Source organism: Bacillus rossius (assembly GCF_032445375.1).
Source record: "Bacillus rossius redtenbacheri isolate Brsri chromosome 9 unlocalized genomic scaffold, Brsri_v3 Brsri_v3_scf9_2, whole genome shotgun sequence".
NCBI lineage: Eukaryota > Metazoa > Arthropoda > Insecta > Phasmatodea > Bacillidae > Bacillus > Bacillus rossius.
In genome coordinates this window covers 25,440,423-25,455,837 of record NW_026962013.1, presented here as the reverse complement: position 1 = coordinate 25,455,837, position 15,415 = coordinate 25,440,423, and the positions used below count along the sequence as shown (strand labels likewise).

Below are 15,415 nucleotides of genomic sequence, written 5' to 3'. Positions count from 1 at the left end.
TAGGAGATTAAACTTTCCTTGAATCATCAACGAAATTATTGGATTCACAAACTCACTGCGTATGTTCAGACAACAAAATAAAAGGCTCTTGTGGATGGTGTTTGATATGTCTGCTAGCAACCACGTCGCTGTCACAGATAACCACAGCAAATGTTTACTCATTTTATTTTATTTCCTTCTATTTTGCGTCATATTTAGGTTTTTTTTCACAAAGTAGACCCGTTGCCAAAATAGTTCATTTCAATGGCCTGCTTTCTGTTTTAGATATCTGGTGTGGAGAAGGGGGCAAAAATGAGGTGGTTGCAGCTGTCCTCCTTCCGAAATGGCCAAAAAGGTAAATAAAAACAAGGAACAAGGCTTTGTAGCTAAAGCAAATTTTTATCTAATCCTCAAAAAGTATTTATCAAAATTGGTTATTTAGTAAATAATATTTTGAGCTGGATATGCCCTTTTTTAGAGTATAAATTATGGTGATAATCGAGGAACATGTCATATAATTCAGTCTTAATGACTTTTTAAAATTTTTATTTCTCGATGAATCCAAACACAGGCAATGCTTCCGCCTCCACTTATATATTTATTAGTAGTTTGAATGGATTGGTGCCCCCAAAATATTTTGCGCTTTGAAGAAATTAACTTTAATGTACCCTTCTACGCAGAAATAGCAAAGCTCCCTGCCCCCAAACTTCCTCTGAAACCTCCCCCTCTGCCACCACCCCCCAAAAAAATACACTCGTAGCGAGGGCCTCGAGCCAAACCTAATGGACTCGGATTGTATATCCTCGGTGTTTGCACACTCCAGGCACGTGTTCACCCCCTCTCTCCCCCCCCCCCCCCCACACACACACCCTCACACTCTCCCTGACCACACCTCTTTTAACCACACACACAACCCAAATTTTCCCGCATGGTATGAATGCAGATTTTCCTGATAACGACACTGTTATCACCGCAGCATACTCAGCATTTTTGAAGAAAAAAAAAGGGGAGGGTTTATATTGTCTTTTTCCGACCGGTAAAAGTACGAAACATAGAATAACCAGAATGAATGGCTTTGCAGGTCAAAAACAGAGAAGCTATTTTTTTTTTTTTTTGTAAAATGTAAACCATTCAATCAACTCTAGCGCAAAATTTCTCTGGTTCTTCTACATCATGGTCATTTTATGGCGAATAAATATAAAGTTAAATAATATACTGTTCATTAATTAAATAAAAAACTTTTTTGATAAACTTAAACCATTACCGATGACGTAGTAATATATTCAGTTTTAAGAGGGTTAGGTCAAAACATTGCAAAATAAATAAAAGCAAATTCGATTCACTGTTTTCCCCAACATGACGAATTTCTATTAAGTAATTTAAAAAATTGATTATAAATATACTTTTGGAATAGTAATTATGATTAATTTTTTATAAGGTTGTCAAAACATAAATTAATTAGGTTACTAAAGAGGGCAATTTACTTAACCTCCTACGTAACCTAAACTCCGAATCAATGATAGCAGTCATCAGAAAAAAAATGTGAAATGCAATATTAATACAACTTCTTCGCAGTAAGTCCCACTTCGACTTGTCGGTTCAATAGTTAGCACTTCTATAGAGTGCCTCACGCTTAGTTTTTAATACAGCTGCTCTAAGTGTTTAGCTTGCGGGATTTGATGGCGTACGACTCCCTTCAGGGGTGAACTAAAAAAAAACCGACACGGGTCCCCCAGAGCCATTTCATCGCCAATCGGAGGTGTTTAGCAACGTTGCAATTTCACCCCAACCCGTTCAGCTAACTTGTAATTGACTCAAAGAAAATCCCGTCCTGGGAGATTCACAAGGCGCTTATCCAAGTCTGTATCATCTCTGGGACTCCTCAGACAACCCAGCGAGCCTGTGATCTGGCCGAAGTACGTCCAACTTCTACTAGCTGTTCAGGCTAATACCCATCAACGTAGTAGGGATACTTTGGAAGTACTCTAAGTGATCAGAGCCACCATCGTCCAGTGCAAATCTTTACCATGTGACCCGTGCGCGGTAGAGGAACCTCAGCGGGGGACTCGCGGCATCAACATGGGTCGTCCCGCACCACTGCCTAGAATTTTCATGACATTAGTTGGGCTTACAAGTTTTTTAGCTCGTAAGCTAACACGGTAACTGCCCCAGTCCAGGCAACAGGGAATACCTCTGAAACTGGAGACCTGTTTTAATATTTTTTAATGTAACTATTTGTTGATATTTCTCAGACAATGAAATAGTGTCTATTGACAGAACTTCTACAGTTGCCGTTCTGAAAAAAAAAATATAATTAAATGCTAAACACCAATTATCATTTCACAGGAGAAACTATTTGTATCAGTCGGTCACTATTAATGACAATGCAATTTATTTATTTATTTGCGGCGCTTACAGAATGGAGCCTTTTACTAGATGTGTGGTTGCAACAAGGTATAGAAGGTCTGGAAGATATGATTCATGTCTTGACAATAAAAAAAAATTGGGATAAATAGTTCAGGATTAAGAGTTCAAGCAAATAAAAAAAAAATGGAAAAATCAAAATCGGTAGGGCCTGATCCCAATTAAGCCCTGTTTCATTCGTTCAATCCAGGAGACGCGTATCTAGGCGTGTTTCCTCTGAGTGTCAGCCGCCGTCTGGAGGCGCTGTGCTTCCCAACAAGCCGGCTACAAATGGCTCCTTCGACGCCGACGGTCGGGTTCCAGAAGCCCGTGGATGAGAGACGACGCGACGCGAGGGTTGTCCGAGGATGGATGGATGGATGACGAAGGGGTTTCGAGCTCGAAAACGGAGGTTGAAAAGGGGAGGATGTCTGGGAGACGGTATGGGGAGAGGGGGGGAGGTGGAAAAGACGTCCGCGTCCTTCATCTCCATCTCGAGAGGCGTTATTGATGGTGTGCTCGGAGAAGGGGGCAGTGACGTCATCGGCGACGGGAGGAAGGAACTTAACTTCGTGCCTCTCCCGCCCTTCGACGACGCCCCCCCCCCTCCCCATTACACCACCGTCCCATGGCGTGGATTCCAGAAGTTTCAGCCCTCGTCTGAACACCCTGAATACTGATTGGGGGCAGATCCGCGTGCCTTTTCCTTCCGTATCCGCCCGTTTAGTCCTCACGCCCCCGAGCATGAGATAGGGAAATGTAATTCTCTACCGTAGGATACGACCTGAATCATACAAGGCTTCGGGGAGGACATTATTCTTTCTTAATATTTTTTTTTTTCGATAAGGCGTCAAGGGTTGAAGTTTCGCCGATCCCAAAGTTCTCCTCCAAGGATCACGTTCTCGCTTAATGCGTTCATTTGAAGACGCATTCAAGATGCCAGGAAGTGGGTGAAGCATAGTAAAATCTGTTTTGAGCTAGAACGACGCCAGCATTCACGATGCAGAAATGCGCTCTTTTTTTTTTAAATTTAAAATTGGTTCAAAACTGGCGCTAAAACTAGTGTGTCACGAGAATGAGATGAAACACATTTTGAATTGTTTTATAACTTTTTAATATCTAATTAGTTTATTAGTTAACATGTGCAAGAGCTGGGTCAAATTTTTTTATCGAACCGATATACTATGGAACGTTGTCTCATATAATGTATTTATTAATTTTAATTATGTACTATTAATATATGAGTGTTTGCCTACAGTCATAGCTTTAATAGGTTGGCACTAACAAATAATACATAAAGTACAAAGACAATCACAATGGTGAACATAGGACATCACAAACATAAAATATGATAAGGACAGATACATGCGAAAACACTAAAAAAACAAGAACAAAGGAAAGGAATAAAGAGCATTGTCATCTTAAAATAAATTTAACCAAATTAAATAAAACATGGGTGCGTACGAGCGTTTGAAGTTATATTTACTTGGAGTAATAAAAAAACTAACTTTAATTTTTCATGCAAATTATTGATAGAATTAAAATTATATAATTTTGGAGTGTAATTATAAATACGTTTGTTAAAGTATAAATTCAATCAAATTAAAAAAAAGTGATTACTCAGTATTCAATATTAATATAAACAAATGTTTAAAATTAATTATTTAATAAATTTAAATATTATAGATATTTTTATGAATACTGAAATTAAAAACATGCTTAATGTTTATTCTAATTTATTTATTATAATTATTTATTGAATAATGTTTTTATTTATAATTTAAAATGACACTAAATAATAAATATGGGAACATTACCTTATTTATATATATATATATATATATATATATATATATACTTGAAAAGTTAATGAACACAATTTCTATCACTAATATTCAGAATAAATCAATGTTATAAATTATATGGACCCGTATTTAATATCAATCACTTAAGTACATGACTTAAAAGCACATACACAATTTTTATTCATATGTAGCCTTTTTTTAATTCTGTGAATTTTTGTTGCATGCTGCAAACGCATCTAAAAAAATAATTTCTCATAATTTTTTCATAAAGCGCCTAAAGAAGTATAACTTCACAAATAATATATATATATACATATACATACATAACATAGTTCTGCACTTAGATTATTAATTCAAAATGTCTTTTTTTTTTACTTTATATCTTAAAAACGGGTCCATATCTTGTAAGCACTCATTAAAATTATCACTACGTTTGGACAACTCATTGTTTCTGTAAGTTGCGATATTTTTGTGTTTAAAAACAATAACTCTAAGACAAATGTAGCTTAATATTTCGGTGATGTGGTAGACATTTGTATAACAATGTAATACAAAAAAAAGTATCTGCCATTTTTCTTCTGAACTGCAATGTATGCGGTTCAGGGTTTCTAGGGTTAGATAATACCTAAATTGCACAGGATTATTATCAAAAAATTGTTTGTTAAAAAGTATCCAAACAATTGTTTGTGTATTTTTAAGTCTATTTGAATCAGTCGTACTTACTGAATTCCATATGACTGAGCCGTACTCTAATCTAGATCTTATTAAAGTAAAATAAAGACCAAGCACATTGTCAGGAGAGATAGCCAAATAAGACCATGTGTCTGCAAGCCGGCAGAGTACCCCTGGCACAACGTCTCAAACTCTCCCCCCCCCCCCCCACGGTCAACGGGGTGGGCCGCTGGAAGGATTAAAGTGGGGATGACGGAATGTGTCCACAGGTGTCGAGTTTCTAGTCCGAGCTTGAGGCACGTTAGGGGCTCGAGATGGTTATAGGGGGCTGGCTGGGCGCGCTTGCAGCCCCTGTTGGGGGGAAGGAGGGCCCGAGTCCAGAAGGGGTCTAATGGAGACCGGGGGGAGAAACCCTGCAGATGCCGCGCCACGGCATCCCAGCCCCGCCAGGAATGCACGCCACTGGCGGAACGGTAAGAGGGTATGGGTGGGGAGGGGGATGGTGGTCCAGGGATCTATATCAGCGACACTAACTGGTTATCGACCCCGGGAAAGCCACCGCGCTAATGCACAGGGCGGGAGAACGCCAGGCAGGACTCTGAAAACTGTCCTGCACGGGGGCACATTATGGGAATTTACATCGAGCTAGAATAAAAATTCTCTCGTTACGCTACGTTCTACATTTCATTCGAACACAAGATATGCCATGGATTTTACAAACCATAATAATGCTTAGGACCTTAGGTCCTCTATCTCACCCACTCTTTCTCCCGGGAAACAGAGGATTATCATTTCCTTGGCACTTAAAACTCACTTAGGCATTCTGGATTACAACTTCATCAATGTATTACAGCACTTAATCCTGTACTTAATATTCTTATACAACTTAAAAATGCAAAGAAGTTTCATCCACCCGAAAGTAACCAAAAATATGGAGAAAAAAAAATTCCTTTTCGCGGCATCACCATTTCCTGTTTCTTTTCTGATACTTATGGAAGACATTGAATAGTCTGTCCTATTGTGATCGGTATAATGCAGATCCTGCGGCTGGGTGCCGAGTGTGGATTGTAATTGCGGCATCCCCATCTTAGATTGTGACGTTATGGAGGCTATCTTGGATGACCTTAACCTTTGACCTTTAACTTATAAATTTGCAAAAACTGGCCAAAATTGGTACCCAACTCCCTCAAAACTGACCCAAAATTCGACAAATTATCTCAAAATTTCCCGTTTTAGTAACATATTTTAACAAAAAAAAATATCTCAAAACTGAAAATTCAAAAACGTCTTTCTTCGAGGCAAGAAATTCCCTTCAAAAATTCAAAAGTCTAAATTCCTCAAAAAAAAAAATTATTGCCTATAAAAGAACTAAATGTCTTCAAAGCGGCTTAAATTCTCCATCTTCCAGCTGCCAGTCAACATATGGGGACCATCGACCTTGACCTTGATCCCGTTCGCCATATTGGATAACCTTAACCTCAGCAGCCATTTTGGTTCCGCCACTTTGTTTTCTAGAACTTTCCGCCGGTTTGGATTATGACGTCACAGCCGCCATTGTGGATTCTATAACTTTCCACCATCTTGGTTTCAACAATTTTGAATTATAACTTGATATCCGCCATATTAAATATACGTAATTATTATCCAAACAAATCGCGCCTCTCATTTAACACAAATACATCCCTGACTAGGCGGTCCTCCTTAATTTGGGATGACTGGCAAAGAATAAAATTACCTCGAAACAGATATACTCCCCCCCCCCCCTCCACTCGCTTTTCCTAAGGCGCCAACACAAAACCAGCAAGTGTTTGCTTTCCTGCATGCCAAGCTGGGCTCAGAATGTACTGTCGTCCCCGACCGTTTCCCATCCGTCTGTCAATCACGTGACCTCAAGCCAATCAGAGGGTCGGAACATTCCATCTGTCCGTCCGTCAAAAGCTTCCCAAGCTCTAACTATCGACGGACAGACGAAAATATAACCTCCAAAATGTTAGCAAAGTATTGCCGGCAACTTCTGATATCTTGAAAGGTTTTGAAGTTGGTTTATTTGCTTAGCTGCTTTCAAACCATTTTGTGAACCATTTCAAAAGTTTAATTTTTGAAACAAAAATTTACCAAGACAAATAAATTATTAATACCGTACGTTTTACTCAATAATATCTTACTAAATATCATAGTAAAATAAAATTATTTTATTGATTTATAAGTGTTTTTCTTAAACGATTGTTAAGCGAGCCTACCTCGAAACTCTTTCCTCCCTGTAAAATTAAGTTTAATTTGTCGCAGCAGCATGTAAATAACGTTCGCTAAGCTTCAAGAAGATACTCTTGATATTAAGAATTTAGCTTAACGCAAATTCAGGCACCAATTATTTGTTATAAAAAGACATGCGTTGGTAAATATATTTTATTCTTCTCTCTCTCACTCTCCCTCCCCCCACCATCTATCTCTCTCTATATACACATATGTGTGTGTATGTATGTTTATATATATGTGTGTGTACTAGCTATTATACCCGGCTTCGCTCGGGAGTTGATATGAGATTACGTGGTAGTTGAAATAAAAAAATAAACTATGACGTAAAAAGTAAAAAAAAAAATATTGAAAACATTTTTTCATTATTTACACTACTTGTTTATAAACAACATTTTTAATTTTATTGTCCGGGGTATATATATATAAATTTTTCGAATTTCCTACTCTTGAGCAAGCTACATATAGCTGACCGTGAGAGAAGCAGGATTCTTTGAGGTTGATGCCACAATATTTTAAAGTTTGCCCTTGCGATTTGTTAATTGTAAAACTAAAGGCTAATTTAATTAGAAACTGCAATCTTTTAAATTGAAATGGCAATTCAGAAGAGATCAGTGGTACTCTAGGTATAAATACTGTGTGTCCTTTGTTTTTTCCAGAAATATGTTCAGCTTCAATGATATTATTCAATAGCTGTTTTACGATCATCCTCGTTCCATTACATAGTTTTGGGGAGTTGAGATTTCTGAGTAGTATGATTGGAGATCCAATTTTCAGACGAAGGCAGTGTAATGACATTCCTGGTACTTGTAAAGAGTTTAGAAATTCAGTACGGAAGTTGACACTTTCTTTAATGGATACCATCGTGTCGATCGATTTATATATTTTCTCTTCACCAGGTATTTTCTTTAGAATATTAAAATTGATATCGTCAACAATATTATTTTTAGTGGCCAAAATTGCTCTTTGAAATAACCACTCTACGTTGGTATAGTTCTGAATAATATTTGGATAAATTTTGTCGATTAGTTCGTTTTCAGTAGTGGCTATGTTACAGAAATCACTATTGAGTTCAATGAGGCCGGTCTTTTGGTCAGTAGGATATGTACCTTCGACTATTTGTAAAAGTATTTTAGCAAAATGTGCTGTTATTTCATCTTTTGATAATTCAACTCTCATGTTTTTTGTTAATTGCAGTATTTGTACTTGTGGCCAGAGATGTGACTTTTTTAAGCATGCATTGATCTCGTCTGCTGGTGTTGACTTGGGAATAACTGGAAGTGTTTGTCGAAAATCTCCTGAGAGTATGAGTAGAGCTCCTCCCATTATTTCAGAGTTTTTTTTCTTCGCAATTCTTGTAATGTTCTGTCCATGGCTTCTAGTGATTTTTTATGGGCCTTGGTGCATTCATCCCAGAAGATAATTTTAGCTTGTTTTATAAGTTCACCCCGTCCAGATTTTCCTGAGATTTTACATACCGGGAATTGTTGTTCGGCTATATTCAACGGTAGTTGTAAGGCAGAATGGGCAGTTTGTCCTCCTTCTATAAGTGTGGCTGCAATGCCGGATGATGCTAGTGCCAGTGCGATGTGTTTTTTAGCACGTATTTCCGCCAGTATTAGATTTATTAGAAACGTTTTACCGGTGCCTCCTGGTGCGTCCAAGTAAATAATTCCACCAGTGTTGTTATTTATTCGGTTCATTATAACGTGGTAAACCTTTTTTTGATTGTCATTGAGGAGTGGTTTGTTGTGAGCAATGTATTCAAGTAGTTCATTGACGTTGTAGCTTTTTTCCTTTGTAATTTCGTAGTTTAGCACACTGAAAGCATTTCTTTGTGGTGCTGGCATTCCAAGTTCTACTAAGGCCTGGTTATTTATTGCTAAACATTTATCTTCTAAGCGAATGAGTGTTTCATTGAAGATGTCGTCGTTGAATTCTATAGTCAGTTCTGGATTAGTTTGTCGGATTTGGTACAATATATCATCACTCATACTCCTTTTGAAAGAGTGCCATAGCTGTTTTGTGTTTGATGGGTTACTTTATGTTAGAATTATGGCGAATAACTCTCGAATTTGTTCAGCTGAAGCTGTGAGTGTGGCTTCTTGTAGTGTTAATTCCCAGTTATTATCGTTTTCCAATAATCCTAAGCGTTGACATGCTTCTCTGCACGTCTGGCATAGGTAGCCGTCAATGGTCCTGAGATCTGTGAAACTTGTTGGTCCCCGTATTTCGTGTAACAACATCCGGAGATAGAAACATTCGGCATTGTTTGGATGTACAGTGTATACTCGACCTATTGCGTTAGTTTTCATGATTTCTGTATGACCCTCCTCTGGCAACGTCGCGCGACTGCTTGAAGGTTAAGGAAATTACAATTAAAAGAAAGGAAAGAAAAACATTAGAATTAATTAAACACACTATTAAAAATACTCACATCTGATATTTCACAATAAAAGCTCACAGACAACTTTTTTCTTCTTCGCTTCAAAATCGAGAATTAATTAAACACACTATTAAAAATACTCACACGTGATACTTCAAAATAAAGGCTCACAGATAACTTCTTTCCTTTTCGTTTCAAAATCGCTTGTTTCGCTGTTCAAATCGAACTAACTCTGGCGAGCGACACCGGGCTCTTATATATTCAGAGAGCTGGGCTCTAGAATATTCGAGAAAGTTTGAGAATATTTTCTTTCTCACACCTTCTAGAATGTTCTCGACATTATCGTCCGCCGTAACAATAGGTTCTGCAGCTGTAGCATACGTAGTAAAGGCGCGAAATTTAAAAAGTTGTAGGGTTGGAAAAGCCCTTATATCTTTAAAAACACGCCCTTTAGGTTAAAACGGGAACTTTCTTGTTCGAGGGGGGATAAAGGGCTATCACACTATATAAGTCCCTTTATCATGCCGGGACTCCTTTTTAAGTTTTATCGGCACACACATTTTATCAACTTAGTTTTATTATATATAATGATAATGATATATACCTACACAAACATATATATAATTATATACCATGAAGAAGGTCACTGTTTACGTGAGATTACGAGAAAACGACCCCTTAAAGCAGAATGTTTATACCTACTAAAAAAATTTCACACGCACTGCTGATGATTTCTTAGTCTCCATGGCAACGACTATTTCATTTTTGATGCCTCCTGCGTCTCCTGGCAACAAACGTTGCATTGTTGATGCTTTATTCGTCTACTGGTGATGGTTAATGCAACGTGGCTCTTCAGTTTTAATAGAGTGGAGTTTCCCACCCGCCTTGCATTCACTGTGATATCAACAATACACAGTGACAATCACTTTATGTGTCAACTTGGAAACACCATGTGGCTTTTTCAAGAATCAGCACGCTGGATAGTTCGTTTGTTTACACTCTGGGTCGGCAAACGGAAAACTTTGCAATAAAATGTTCAAAATTGAAAAAAAAAAAAAAAGGTATATATTATTTTTTATATTAAATATTAATTTTATTTCATTGAAAGTATGAAGGATTGGTTCTGAAAAGTGTAATTAAGTATTATTTATTTTCCTTCTATTTTTGTGTATAAAAATTTTAAAAAATGACTTAGACCTTCTTCTTAATCTGTTCTTTCAGAAGTGTTACCAAGATGTATATCGTGTTGTAAATTACTGTTAATATATGATCTTGACTTCATTTGTGTGTGCAAACTATACATAATTAATTATTGGCAGCAACACATATAGTGACACACATGTAAACTTATTGAAACTCTTTTTAACAAAGAAACACTACAATTACGTAAAACACTTCCAGAATCACACACTTTTTGCATTGAACATGATTACCCTTACACATAACACAAAAGAAACAAACATTAGCTTGCTTGCACTGAAGTATTAAAAGAATATTTTCCAATAGTATTAAGAAAAAAAATTAAATATATCTAACTAAAGTTTAGGTTGGGCACGGGATATTTAAGAGCTCTTATTAAAATTTCAGTAATAAAACAATTTTAACCGTTGAAATAATAGTTCTCAAGAAATGATTTTAAATAAACATGAACAAATTTTCCAACTTACTGAATCAACAATAATTGGTACAAAACTCTTCTTTCCAGGACTTCCGAGATAAATATCAAACAAGTTTATTAATGTTAGGTCAATACTGTTACCAGTGATAAGATTAGATTGAGACAATGTTAATTCAGCTGGAAAATAAATTACTTTTAGCTGATTCCAAATTATTCTTTATCACAAAGTTTTACTCTTTAAAAGTTCTAATCAAATAAGCTTCAATTATAGTTCGAAACTGGGCTTACCGGATTGCATGATAACACAAAATTAGCCTGTTTGATACTGTATCTGTGAGTTATAATTTCTTGACAGAAACTAAAAACTTTTCACAACCAATATTCTCACATTACTACTACACTTCCAGGGCTGGAATAAGCACAAAATGTGTGCTTCAAGCTCCGTATATATGTAGAAATGCAATAATTCTTGATGTTCTCTTATCAATCCAACATCGCTAGGAATATCACTCTACAAGAAAAATTTGGATTCTTCCAAAAAACCATCAGAATTTTACACACATTTTAAATGTTACAGTACAATTTCAAACAATAGATTTTTCAACTACAAACTAACTATTACTAACTACTATGGTAGGCAATGCTGAATATGTCCATCTGGAGACTTAGATAGCAATTCACATGTCAAAACCTGGAACTGTACATGTAGAATTACACAGTAAAAATATGAAAATTACTTACAATCCGAAAATATTCATAAAGATATTTGATTTTATCTAAACAATGAAACTGAAGTTGCATAGAGAATTTAACTTTAGAGATATTTCAAACTTCTATAGAGTACAAAATTTTTAAATAAACAGATTAAATCACAAAAAATAAAATTCATACTTGTGGGGCAAGTCTTGTACACTACTATGCGTGCAAAATATATAAATAAAAGAATATTTGTTTAGTTATTTGTTTGTTTCTACTGTGTACATTATATTTTGAAGAAAAAAACCATCCCACTATAAAAACCTCTTCGCGATGCGTTAAGAAGCGTTTACACGGGTAGAGTAAACGGTGTAGCAACTGGGGAAAGTAACAGTAGCGAGTATACGGGTAGAGTACACGGGATAGCATTACTTGCCCTTGTTGCTATTCCGTTTTATCTGCACGTGTATACGCTCCTTAAAGCCCGGGCAAGGCCAGGTACTTCAGCTAGTCTATGTATGTATCTTTTTTATACGAGTTTGTCTGTAGTTCGCGTAGCACTGAGACAGTGAGTCATATAGCCGTGGAAATTTGTTACGTGGATTCTCCAAGAAGTGTCCATTTGCATGTCGGAGAGATCTTTTTTTGAAATTCATCTCAGTTTTAATTTTTTTTTCTGCAAGCGTTTGTACACCACGTTTTCCAGATGATCTCCATGCTAACAGATGCTGCATTGTTGATGTTTCCGTAGTCTCCTTGGAAACGGCTGTTGCATTGCGATACCTTATTCCTTTCTGTAAACATATTTGCCATGATGTAAAATTAGAGATATTTGTAAATCTATACATTTACATCAAAACAACTGTATCACTACAAAATAGTGTACGCCGTAATACTGGGTTCAGATTCTTACCCGGGCATTTAAACTCTGTATTGTCCGTGTACCTCAAAAAGGTAAAGTTATGGTGATCTCTACATTACAATTTATTAGAACAATTAATTTAAGATATAACAAGAATAATGCATTTTTTAAATGTAGTGTTTAAAATGTAATAATCATTTGTAAATTTTTTTTACATATATTTTGTCTGATGAGGGGAATCGATCTCGGGAATTATGGCTTGCGATACCGCACATTTATAAAATTGTTTTGTCATTTTTAGTTTGGTTGGGCCTTTTGTAGTTTATGAAGTGTCAGTTTTATTTAACACAATTTTACTCCCATGTCTTATCCGGGACTCCAACCCAGAACCTCTCACACCGGAAGTCAACATGCATCCGACTGCGCTAAGGCGGTCGGCCCACCTGGTTAACATGATAACATACTAAATGGTGGGAAATGATGTGTTATTAACGATGTAATCCCTAGATTACAACGTAAATTTAGAGTTTCTTTTATTTCTTTTAGTGAATATTAAATGTTGAAATGTGTATCACGTTCATTTTTATTTATCGCAAAGATTTGTTTGGCACACCGATAAGTTTGGTACGTCCCACGATGTTCACGAAATCAAATATATACATATATAATGCCACCAAACGCCGTCAGCTTGTGTTTGTAGAAAAAAAAACACGCATTCACAATTTAAAACGCACCATAATACACTCTTTACTTACTCCTTTCCATAAAAAGCATAACTTAAACGCGCAAGCGTTGCCGTTTCCTTGCGTGGGCACGCAATTGGCTTTTGAAAAGCTATAAACTCCCCCATATAAAGTATAACTTCAAAAATAACTTTTTGGGGGGTTTGCGTTCTCGAACGATAGCAAATGACGAATTAAAAATGTACGCATACTTGTCTATTAGAAAACTCACAACTTGCAAGAAAATCGGTCCTGATCCGAACTGGCACCTGAGCATTGATTTATGGAAAAGATGTTCAAAAATACAACCGTCGATCTTTTCTCTTGCAGAGAGGTGGAAAAAAGGGTATTTGCTGTGGAAAAGGTTGGAGGGGGGAGGAGAGAGAGAGAGGCTAGGGAACTTACGCGAAGAGAAAAAGCTTCTCCGGGAAAGGTCGAAGAGAGAGTAATTTGTTGGGTCGGGGAAGGAGGAAGGACTGCTTGCTTCCCTGCCGATTTTTCCAATATCCTTATTTCAACGAGGAAGTTTCCCCTTTCCCGCCTCGCTCGCTGGTTACAGCGAACGCGCCTCCGAGACACCAGAGTTCAGCTGCTGCGACGTGTTCTTTGCCCGCCACAAGGCTCTCTCAGCACTTTACAACTCGTTGCATACTTACATACGCGGCAATGTAGTTTTTGTTTTTTTTTTGGAAATGGAACAGAACTATTCATGTAAACTTACGCATTTTTTTTCTTAAAACTTTTACATTTATGTGAAGAAAAAAACTGCACCACTTCAAATTAGTGTTCTCAGTAATGCTGTGTTCAGATTCTTATCCGGGCATTTGTGCTTTATGTTATTCAAATACCTCCAATAGTTGAAGTTATTTGTATAACGTACCCCTAATAGCTTTTCAGTATTAACTGCGAACATAAATAAGCATGATACAAGAAAATAAAGTCAAATTGATGAAAAGTCGATTATATTTTCCATGGTTAAAAAAAAGCTTGTGTGATACAGCAATCAAAATATAATTTTATGCGCCAATTTTCGTAAGAAATACTCAGTATTATCTCGAAAAACGTATTTTATACATGTAACCAAAACAATAGCCATTTGTTGTACAAAATTACAATATCTTTCCTGTAATATTACAAACTATTTCTTCATAACTGGTTTTCATAGAAATCTTTGGTAAAAGGACAGAAAAATATTTCTGTGTGCTTGCAGTGTTTCTACTATAAGTTTTCTTAAAAAAAAACCAACGCAATAATATGTTTACAACTATTATTCTTTTATCAACTTTCGAAATCGCATGTTACCAACATTTTGGTAACCCAGCCACATGGAAAGCTGAATGTGTTATAGAAGTTAAATATTCCATGCTTATATTCGATGATTCTGGATATTACATGATGTAGTCAAGACACTCTCTCAAAGAGTTTTGCTAAAAACTTATTTATTTATTGAGAATGTCAAACTTCACGGCGATGAATCCTTTATTATACAGCTTACAACGTATTTTGAGTAGTTCTATTTTCAATATCATCATGGCAGAAAGAAAAACGTATGTCTTTCAGTTCTCGCCAGAGATGTGTAATATCTAAACTTTGTAACGAACAAATTCATGTAATTTCATGATGAACATCCACTTATAATACGAAACTCGGACATGATATTTAACGTATATTTATTTATAATAATTCCAAGCGTGATGAATATACGCAAATAGTGATTTTATTAAATTTTTGGACGCGAATTATACGTAGTTTCCGCGCCCGCCGCTTGATTTCGTTGCCGGAACATATACTTCGACTATGGAATCATTAGAATTGCAGAGCGAAAGGTTAAACTATATATTTAAACGACTCTGAGAAAATTGGAAAAAGACTAAAGAAATTCTGAACCCCTGTTCTGGACCTGTTTTTTGGCAAGGCATTAAATTAAAATACTGCCCATCTTGTTAAAATTCATTAAACAGGTAACACTATAAAGTTTCCGTTACACATCAAAAACCCTCTTAGAAAAAATTTTCCAAA

At 36.4% G+C, this 15,415-nt stretch overlaps 1 protein-coding gene across 1 annotated transcript in view; it reads right to left on the bottom strand.

Annotated features, from left to right (window-relative positions):
* Positions 1–15,415, bottom strand: part of LOC134542858 (suppressor of lurcher protein 1-like) — a 443,271-nt gene that overhangs the window by 290,576 nt on the left and 137,280 nt on the right. The gene's annotated exons all lie outside the window — the stretch shown is intronic.